Source organism: Saccostrea cucullata, unplaced genomic scaffold (assembly GCF_032062105.1).
Source record: "Saccostrea cucullata isolate Sc308-1 unplaced genomic scaffold, CSIRO_AGI_Scuc_v1 ctg818, whole genome shotgun sequence".
Lineage (NCBI taxonomy): Eukaryota > Metazoa > Mollusca > Bivalvia > Ostreida > Ostreidae > Saccostrea > Saccostrea cuccullata.
The window spans coordinates 73,172-82,774 of NW_026921316.1; the positions used below are offsets into that span (position 1 = coordinate 73,172).

Below are 9,603 nucleotides of genomic sequence, written 5' to 3' on the forward strand. Positions count from 1 at the left end.
GACAAGACGAAAAGAGTATTTTGTTTAGTTACTGCAATATTTTAATTTAAATACTTCCAAAGCTCCATATCTAAATTATAAACTTCATTTTATTATTATATCTAAAAAAATTGAGACCAATGGTAATTTTACAAAAGTCGTTTATTTATGTTTATTTTTTGACAATGATTAAATGGATTATTATGAATTGGAGACTGTATTTTTTTTTTTAAATTTCTACTCAAGGGTGTGGATTTACGATTATATGTGTAAATGTTGAAATTCTCATCTTTAGGTTGAACTATGTCTACTTTAATTATGGAAATTTTCACATACATGTAATTGTTGCACAAAAATCCCTTACATACATTTATTCTAATGCAATTATTTTGTAAAGCACCTTTTGATTGGCTAATGCACTGCTGTTTGAAGGAGTAAAACAGATTCAACTTTCGGCAGCTCCCTGCTACACATTCGCGCATGCGCATTGAGACTTTCGCTTTCACTTTGGATTGTGAAAAAGAAAACACTTCGCACGCAGGATTGTGTTGAATATTTTCGCTGTGGTAAGTTCCTTTTTAATTGAATTTTAATTTTATGTCTCATGTAGGTCATAAATATAGCCTTTCTTGTTTCTTATCGAAAATAGATTCCATTTAATCCTTTCTTGCGCAAAAGATGTTAGTTTAAAGATGTGTTAGACAGTAATTTGAAGAAAAAAAATAGTTTGATCTGTTGATATAGCTATCGAAGCAGTGATGAATACACATCATTCATATCTGCATTATGTTATTTTACTCAATGTATCAGGTTCAGTACAACCAGTACATTAAGCTCATTAAATTGTACTTAAAACAGTACAACAGGTCCAGCACAATGTCTTGATTAAGCTATATAGCTTGATTTAGCTATATAGCTTTATTAAGCTATTCGGAATAGCTTAATTAAGCTATTTTATCACAATTTTTTCTCAAATGTTTTATTTTTTCAGCATGTGCAAAAAGTCGCACCTTGGTGCAATGGAAATATTAAACTTTGAACTCTTCTGAATACAATGCATGTAAAAATCACTCACCAAATTGTGTCTCCTTGAGCGACTTTGTACTCAATTTTTTTTAAAGTTTTGGGGCTATTGATGAGTGACCACACAGTTATTTCTTGAGTGAAATTATAAAGGAGGTCAGTTATGGCCAACAGGATAATTGATTAGTAACAGTTCAACACAATGTGTGGTAATCATACTTATCCACGCCTCACCGCACTCAGTAGGACACTCTCCCTTAGTACAGTTCCCCAAACAATGGAAATTCATCTTTTGCTTAAAAGTATTCAACAACAGCAATGTTAGAACTTTCTATGATTTAGGTTGTTCTTTTGATAGCCCAAAGTACATATATGAATAGTCAAATGCTTGCGACTTTTTTTTTTATTTCTCACTAAAAACGTTTTTGTTAGAAACTGCATATAAATAGCTTTATTAAGCTATTTTAAGTAGCTTAATAAAGCTATATAGCTTTATAAAGCTAAATAGCTTAATCAAGACATTGTGCTGGACCTGTACAAAGCTTATGATCAGCTGTTTTTAACATGTATACATACAGGCTATAATTACTAAATAGTAAATATTGCCAGTATTCAATAATACTCTTTAAATATCCATAAAAAATAAAAAGAAACACAATGTTACTTATGCAGAAATGTTCATGTAACACATGTTACTGTAAAAGTTACCCCATATAATATTATTGGTTAATTATCATTTTATGTGCAGTAAATGGTGCATCACAGAAGTCATGCTAATAAGAGCTAGTCGAGCACAAAAACTTATGCTTGATTGTGGATTAAATTCTCTAAATTCTTTCCTCAATTGTACAAAAGCTAGATTTCATTTCTGTCAACTTCTCCCATAATTATACCCCCCGCTTGAAAAGCGGGAGGGTATATAGTGATCGTTAATTCCGTCCGTCTGTACGTCTGTCCGTCCGTCCGTCTGTCTGTCCGTCCGTCTGTTACGCTTTGGGGTACCCATCTCTTATCCGCAACTCCTCTCATACCACTGAATGAAATTTGATGCAACTTTCACAGAATCTTTATTACATATTGCCATTGTGCACCTCCTATTTTACTTTTTGATCCGACGCATATTTTGGGTTTCCCGGCCACAGGAAAACATGGACTTTTTCACCAGTTATAACCATATGGAAGGCGGGGGGTATCATTTAGTGAGCTCATCGCTCACAGTACCTCTAGTTAATGTCTGCATGCACATAGCTGCAGCGAGTTGGTCTGTCATGTTTGTTGGGCAAAATGCATTTAATTTAATTGTCTCAGAGAGCTACAGTTCTGCAGCTATTTTTAATTATGACTACTGTAACAACATGTACAACCAGAGGGTTTTAAGAAATGTTACTAAATTTATTTTTAAAAGGATATATTCTCCCAGAAATGTTCTTGTTTGTAATAGTTACCCCATATAATATTTTAACCCCATGCATCTCCGTAGATGTTTCGAAGATTCTTCAATCTTATGATTGGTTGAAGTCTGTCACATGAAGGAGGTGGATTACTTATACCCCGTCAATTGTAAATCAATACACAGTCAATGTATTTAAGGAATAACTGTCTTATTTTTCGAATTCATGAAGTGATCAATGGATTGGCTTGTGTGATAATTTGCATAAACGCCGAAGGCGTTTATGCATAAAGTTATCACACAAGCCAATCCATTGATCATCTTCATGAATTCGAAAAATCTGACAGTTATTCTTTATATTTACATGCTTTGATTCCGCCAATCCACGGGCTCCAAGCCTGCTTCTCTCTGGGTGTTGTCCCGCCCTGCACGTGGTTTTTTTGGAACCGCGCCAAGACATTCATGAGGAAATCAATTACATTTACAATTGGTAATTTTATCTCGGACAAAGACATTGGAAATGTAAATATTATGTAACAAACACAATGTGACATCATAACAGGCACAGTTTAAGGGTGATGAAGCATGTAGCAGAGAAAAACATATATAAACCACAGATAATATGTACTAAATGTTTCATTGGTGGGGTAAATTTGTTACATAGTTTTTGAGTGACAGGGTATGGGATGATACCTGCTTAGTAAATTTCATACCTGATGTGGCTCCGCCTTACCAGGTATGAAATTTACTAACCAGGTATCATCCCATACACTGTCACTCAAAAATTATGTAACTAATAGTACCTCCTAAGTTGTCATTTAATATGACCAGTTTCTTCAAGTATCAACACATAAACATGGGGTAAGTCACATGTACGATACTTTAGTAAAATTGATTATATCTATGTCTTTCACCTGTTGTACAAGATTTGACTTATTGTACCCCCGGCTTGAAAAGTGGAAGGGTAAATAGTGTTTGTGGGGTCATTTAGCTGTAACGTCTGTCCATCCGTCCGTCTGTCTGTCTGTAACGCTTTGGGGTACCCATCTCTTATCTGCAACTCCTCTCATATACCACTGAATGAAATTTGACAAGACTTTCAGAGAATCTTTATTACATATTGTGCACCACCTATTTTACTTTATGATCCAACAGTCACATATTTTGGGTTTCCCATAGCAAAACATGGTCACTGCCATTATATTCTGAATCACCATGTTCATATGGGAGGTGGGGTATTATTTAGTGAGCTCATTGCTCACAGTACCTCTAGTTTATCAAGTTTTCTTGGTTATGAACATTGATAAATTAAGAGTAATATTTGAATCATTAAAGAGATACCAGAAACATCAATATTTTATAGTCACAAAGGATGCTTGACACTTTGAGAGATGTGACAACCCTGCACTAATAGTCTTATTGATATGGAAGTGGTTTGTTTAAAGACACTTCAAGAATTTTTCACTCATATTGATACATCACCGCTGAGCAGTCAGGGATCTTTTTCCTGCCAGCACCTACTGCGACACAGAACTTTATTTACATGTATATGGTGTCATCATGTCCCACAGTGGGATTTGAACCCATAAATTCTTTACTCTGTTAGTCTAAATAAAGCAGATGCTCTAAACCAATGTGCCATGCTGGCTACCTCCAGTGGAAGAATACATGGCATGGTTTGAAGGACAATATCCATCTGAAATCCCTGGCCAGTTCTTCTTTATTCTCTCCTTCTGTAGTCGAGTTTATGAATGGAACATTTGAAATGAAATATGGAGATTTTCTCTGTTATATGCAACTCATGTTCAACATTAATGTAAGAAAATAGCAACATATAATTTTCAAATGTTTAGAATTACAAACTTAATTGATATCAATAACTAAGGACTACAGTATAAGCTGCATGCATTGACTTTGTTAATAACTTAATATCATGTGTTCAAGGGAAGGGGGTCCAGAGACACACACCCTACACACATACCAAATTTGCAGAGCTATTAAATGTATATACTAAACCAAGTAAAAGTGACCCCTTTAGACAATTAGGATCCCTCCTAGAAAACAAGGATTTATGTGAAAATGGTATGGAAAGTCATAGGTATGAAGCTTTAAAAGTCAATATTCAACAACTCCCCACCCCACCCACAAAATACCGGGTAGGTTTTTCACATCTGGAAAAAAGTTTGTTTTTTTTGCTTTTGACTAAGGTGGACACTCCCTGAAAAAAATTCCTGGATCCCCTCCTGTATTTAAAAAGTAATTTCTTTGTTGCAGATGTGTTGTGGACTGAGGTTTTGTTCCCTTTCCTTGTGGCAGATTGCTTCGTAATTTTTTGTTTCCCGACAGCAAAATTCCTCCAAGTTCTCCTGTGTATCATCCAGCCATCAACGTGTAACAAGTTGTCTCCCTGTAATATATCTATCAAACTGCAGTCAAGTTAATTGCCCTGCCAGTTGAAGACCTCCTTGAAAAGCGGGAGGGTATATAGTAATCGTTAATTCCGTCCGTCCGTCCGTCCGTCTGTCTGTCCGTCCGTCTTTTACGCTTTGGGGTACCCATCTCTTATCCGTAACTCCTCTTATACCACTGAATGAAATTTGATGAAAATTTCACAGAATCTTTATTACATATTGCCATTGTGCACCTCCTATTTTACTTTTTGATCCGATAATATTTTGGGTTTCCCGGCCACAAGAAAACATGGACTTTTTCACCAGTTATAACCATATGGGAGGCGGGAGGTATCATTTAGTGAGCTCATTGCTCACAGTACCTCTAGTTTAATCAAACTTCATTTGCTGATTTTGTATACTGATGAGAGATATTCAACATTTTTGAACTTGAACTTTCCTTTGACCTTTGACCTCACTTTTCCTAAATCAGTGTCAAACATAATATGCTGATATATACTAAAAGAAACCATTTATAATATTTTTTTCAACTTCATAAGCTGATACATATTGATGAGAGATTTTAAACTACATCAACATTGTTTTAGTTGACCTTGGCATTTCCTTTGACCTTGACCTCACTTTAAAGAAATTAGTGTCAAACTTTATATGCTGATACATGTACATATTTAACTGCATCACTATTCAAGATATTCTGATTAATTTTCATACAACTAATACAAATTTTCATGTTGCATTACTAATACATGAATATCCTTGGCAGGGCATTCATGTCCTATGGACATATTTCTAGTTTTAATATTTGTTTTTCTTTAAATCGTTTATGGTACTAATAACATTATCCCTTTTTATTTAGCTCGAACAGAAACGAGATATATAAGGACTTCATAGAATTCACCAACATCGAATCATTGGAGACCCTGAAGCATTCAAGTACAAGATGACGAAGCTTAGAAAATTGTGTTGTCTTTTACACCATTTTCATGGATGGTTGCAGAGTTACTTCAGTTCCCATGACAATGTTGAGAAACCAGGACAGGTGAAGCGATGTACATCCTATATTAATGACAAGAACCATGTACATGTATATGTAAATCAGCTTCCCAAGTTTCATTCTTCATCCACTAAACGAATTTAACACCATTTTCCAGATCAAACTTTGAACATCTGAATGTTTTATATAATTATTGTTCATATAAATGTACTTTTAAATTAAATTTTTAAAAATGCCTATTGGAGATATTGATATTTAAACATTGTTGTCTTTTATCAAGTTGATGAAGTTAAGATTGGGTACTTGAAGGAGATGTTGACTTTGTTGAGGAAGTCCCTGGAGAAGTTTGTTTAGGCAATGATCATAAAGTCGACCAAGGACCCCACAACTGTGCCATCCAAAGACAGCAACTCCCAGCTGAATGACAACATCATTTCCACTGATGTAATGACAAGAGCCTACATGGTGGACCATGAGGATGAAAATCAATCATCATCACTACAGAGGTTTGTATTGCAGATTCCTTGTTAACTTGAGATTAATAAAAGAATATCATTTTGGGCCAATTTATTTGCTTGACATTTTTATTTATTTTTTGTTGATAAATGACTTCTAAAAATGTTTTTTAGGGCAGTAAGAAAATTCCACCATGCAGTCACATCAAAGATGCTGGTCAAATTTCTTTTCAAGGATATGGTGGTTTCCAGCCTTGGCTTCCTAAATCCAGCAAATGGATGAGATCTATCCCCAACTGCCCTAACCGTACTACAGTGCTAGCACAGAGATTCACTTCCCTAGTGCCCTAAGATCAATGGGAACAAAGGAAAGACAAATTCATGGACTACCAAGCAACTCCTGCTGTGGACCTCCCAGGTTTTATGGAAGACACAAGAGGAGATGTCTACTGCATGGGATAGGATTCTGGACAAAAGAAATAACATCACCTAGACACCAATGTTTCCAGTTACGATTGATTGATCAAACATTGTTAAACATCCCTCTCAAGAATGTTTCACTCATATGGAGACGTTACCACTTGCTGGTGGAGAGCTGCAAATTTTGTCCTATACTCAGCTCTCATAGCAATTGAGCAGTGAGGGATCTTTTTCGTGCCAACACCTACTACGAAAATAAGGTGTCGCGAAAATATAGTGATTTACAGTATATTGTACCAAACTCCAATGCTGAATGTGAAGGAGTCTTCTCTATGGTGTAGAAAATACAGACAGAGACCCCTGCTAGTTTTGACAATAAAACAATCAGTATCCTACTTACCACCAAATTAAAAACAACAGTGTAATCTTGTTAAACCATTAAAGGACTCACTCCAGTCAGCAAAAAAGGCTTGTCTTTCATGGAATATAACAAAGACTTTGGTTCTTTTAAAAGTATAGTGATTAACTCCTTTACTGTTTGTATCTTGACTGTTGACTGAAACTATCTATCCTCTGTTTTGCATATTCTTAACTGCATTTTAATGGTACATATTGGCAGATCTAGAGGGTAGAGACTGGACTTCCCTCCTTATTTTCCAGAGAGAGAGAGAGAGAGGGAGGCGGGAGAGATATGTTTTTCTGTAATGGGTATTTTTATATTTAATTTGTTAAAATAAATAAAGTATCCAAATCTCGGCCTTTTCTGCTCACTATAGAATGAGTACTGAGTATTACCTATTGCTAATAGATACCCGTTATAACTTCACTACCTTGGTCTCGGGCCCCGGGCCCACACAATGTCACTTGAAACTTATAAGGATGTCATGAAGGATTATTATGTAGAAGTTCTAGAAAGAAAAATGATCTTAATTACCATAATATTAGAAACATGCAAGATTTCAACATCAGAAGATTCTGGCGAAACTTAAGCTATAACATTTTCTTCTAAAGTAACTTACTTACAGGAATATGCAAAAAAGGTTATTATAAGGAGTATGCTAAAGATAAATATTTTCTCCATATATCGGTAGTATGAAAGTATTTTAGCCAATGAAGACAAAAGGTATAAAAGGCCCCCATAATATATGGAGGGGGAGGCTCACTTTTTCTGAGAGCAATCTTTTGTTGAGTGTACTTTTAATACACAAATTTAGTTCAGACGCTGCTCCCTTACGGCAGCTTTTTGTTGCTGATCTGGGTCAAAATATGCAAATTCCAGCATTTGAAAGAAAAAGATGTACTGAAAAGTAAAAGACCCCCCCCCCACATACCTGGAAGACCCTTAAAAAAAAAAGAAGCTGGATTCGCCTCTGGTTTGTGAATGTGATTTGTCACCTATCAATTTGTGATGATGTTCTTTTAGTTTTATAACGTTCTTACCTTGAATTACAATAGTAATACATAATTAAAGTAGTTAGATTTCAACAATGCAGTATAATGTTTTCATGTACCGTATGCTACACGTACTGTATTTTTATTTATTTTTTTTTTTATTAAATTAAAGAAAGTATACATTTGTTTGACTTATTGATTTATTAGACATGTTAGAATGCTTTGAATGAAATCAGAAAAAAAAAATGCTCAAACGAAGAATATGTATCATAAATATATATGATAAAGAATAATTAAGAAATCAATACGGAAAAGGCAATATGATTCAGTTTGGACAGAAGTAATTAAAATGGGGGGGGGGGTGTCTTTTTTGGAAAACAATAGACTACAACAAGTTTACAATCTGTTTTGGCTTGAAAGTTCTTTATCATTTCAAAATGTGAAGTCTTCACAATGTCAAGGTTTTGTGATATCATGTCTCTAAAAGCAGAAGCATCACGGAACTTGACATGCACCGTGTAGATAGGGTTCTGAAGACTTTTTGGTTCATCTGTTTACTTTGCTTTGGGGTGGGAGTGGGGTATGAGGAGTTTTTCTCGTTGCATGTGTACATCCTTTGTGTTTAATGATAAGCACTAGCGATATAACCCCCCCCCCCCCAATCAGACTAGGTATTTTAATCAATTAGACAAAACGTTGGTACAGTTTGAATTTTAAGAACGTTTAAATCTTTGTTATTCTAGCTTTTTTCATTGAATAATGCATAAAATATAATAGCATTGAACATTCGCGTAAATAGGCGATTGCACGAATTATATGCGTACAAGCATTTATTCTTACTTTCGCTTTGAGTGTTACGTGACGTCATAATTACGGTCACATGGTGTGCAGGGAGCTGCCTTTAGACTCGTTCGAGTAAAACGAGCATTAACGAGGCAGGAAGCTTTTACATTGTGACGTCATAATAGAGCGACGCAGAACACAAACCTCCGTGACGTATTTCATGCAATAAAATTCATCAAAATAAGATGTAAACAACAAACAAAATGCATGGATTGCATTATAATGGGAATATCTGATCTTCTAATTTGATAATTGCGACCGTTAATGCTGATTTAACGGTCGCAAACATCCGCTTTACCGGTAAAACTCAGTTTGCGACCGTTAAATTAGCATTAACGGTCGCAAATACCAAATTAGAAGATAGTTATTTCCTAAATTATATACCGTTTCTTACGGGAACTATTATAAATTTATAAAACTCTATAAATAGAATTATTATTTTTAAAAAAATATACATTTGTACCAAATAAATTTATGTACAAGTATTAAATTATTTTACGGAAGAAATTTACGCAATAAATTAAATATTTGTATTTAATGTCTTAAGCTTACAATCTGCGGTGTATCCGAAAATCGCGATTAAATATTTAAATCTTAAAAAAACAATTACATGTAGAAGACCGGCCGAAAGAAAAGTCCAAAGAAATCGGCTTTAAAGAACCATATCGTTCAAGAAAATTACTTTCCTGAGTAAAA

General features: G+C 34.8%; 1 long non-coding RNA gene across 1 annotated transcript; it reads left to right on the forward strand.

Annotated features, from left to right (window-relative positions):
• The first annotated feature begins 423 nt into the window (after nt 1-423).
• Nucleotides 424-6,542, forward strand: LOC134259697 (uncharacterized). The gene is made up of 4 exons (XR_009990397.1): nt 424-545; nt 5,660-5,842; nt 6,078-6,303; nt 6,427-6,542. It is a non-coding gene; the product is annotated as an uncharacterized LOC134259697 (long non-coding RNA).
• The last annotated feature ends 3,061 nt before the right edge of the window (nt 6,543-9,603 follow it).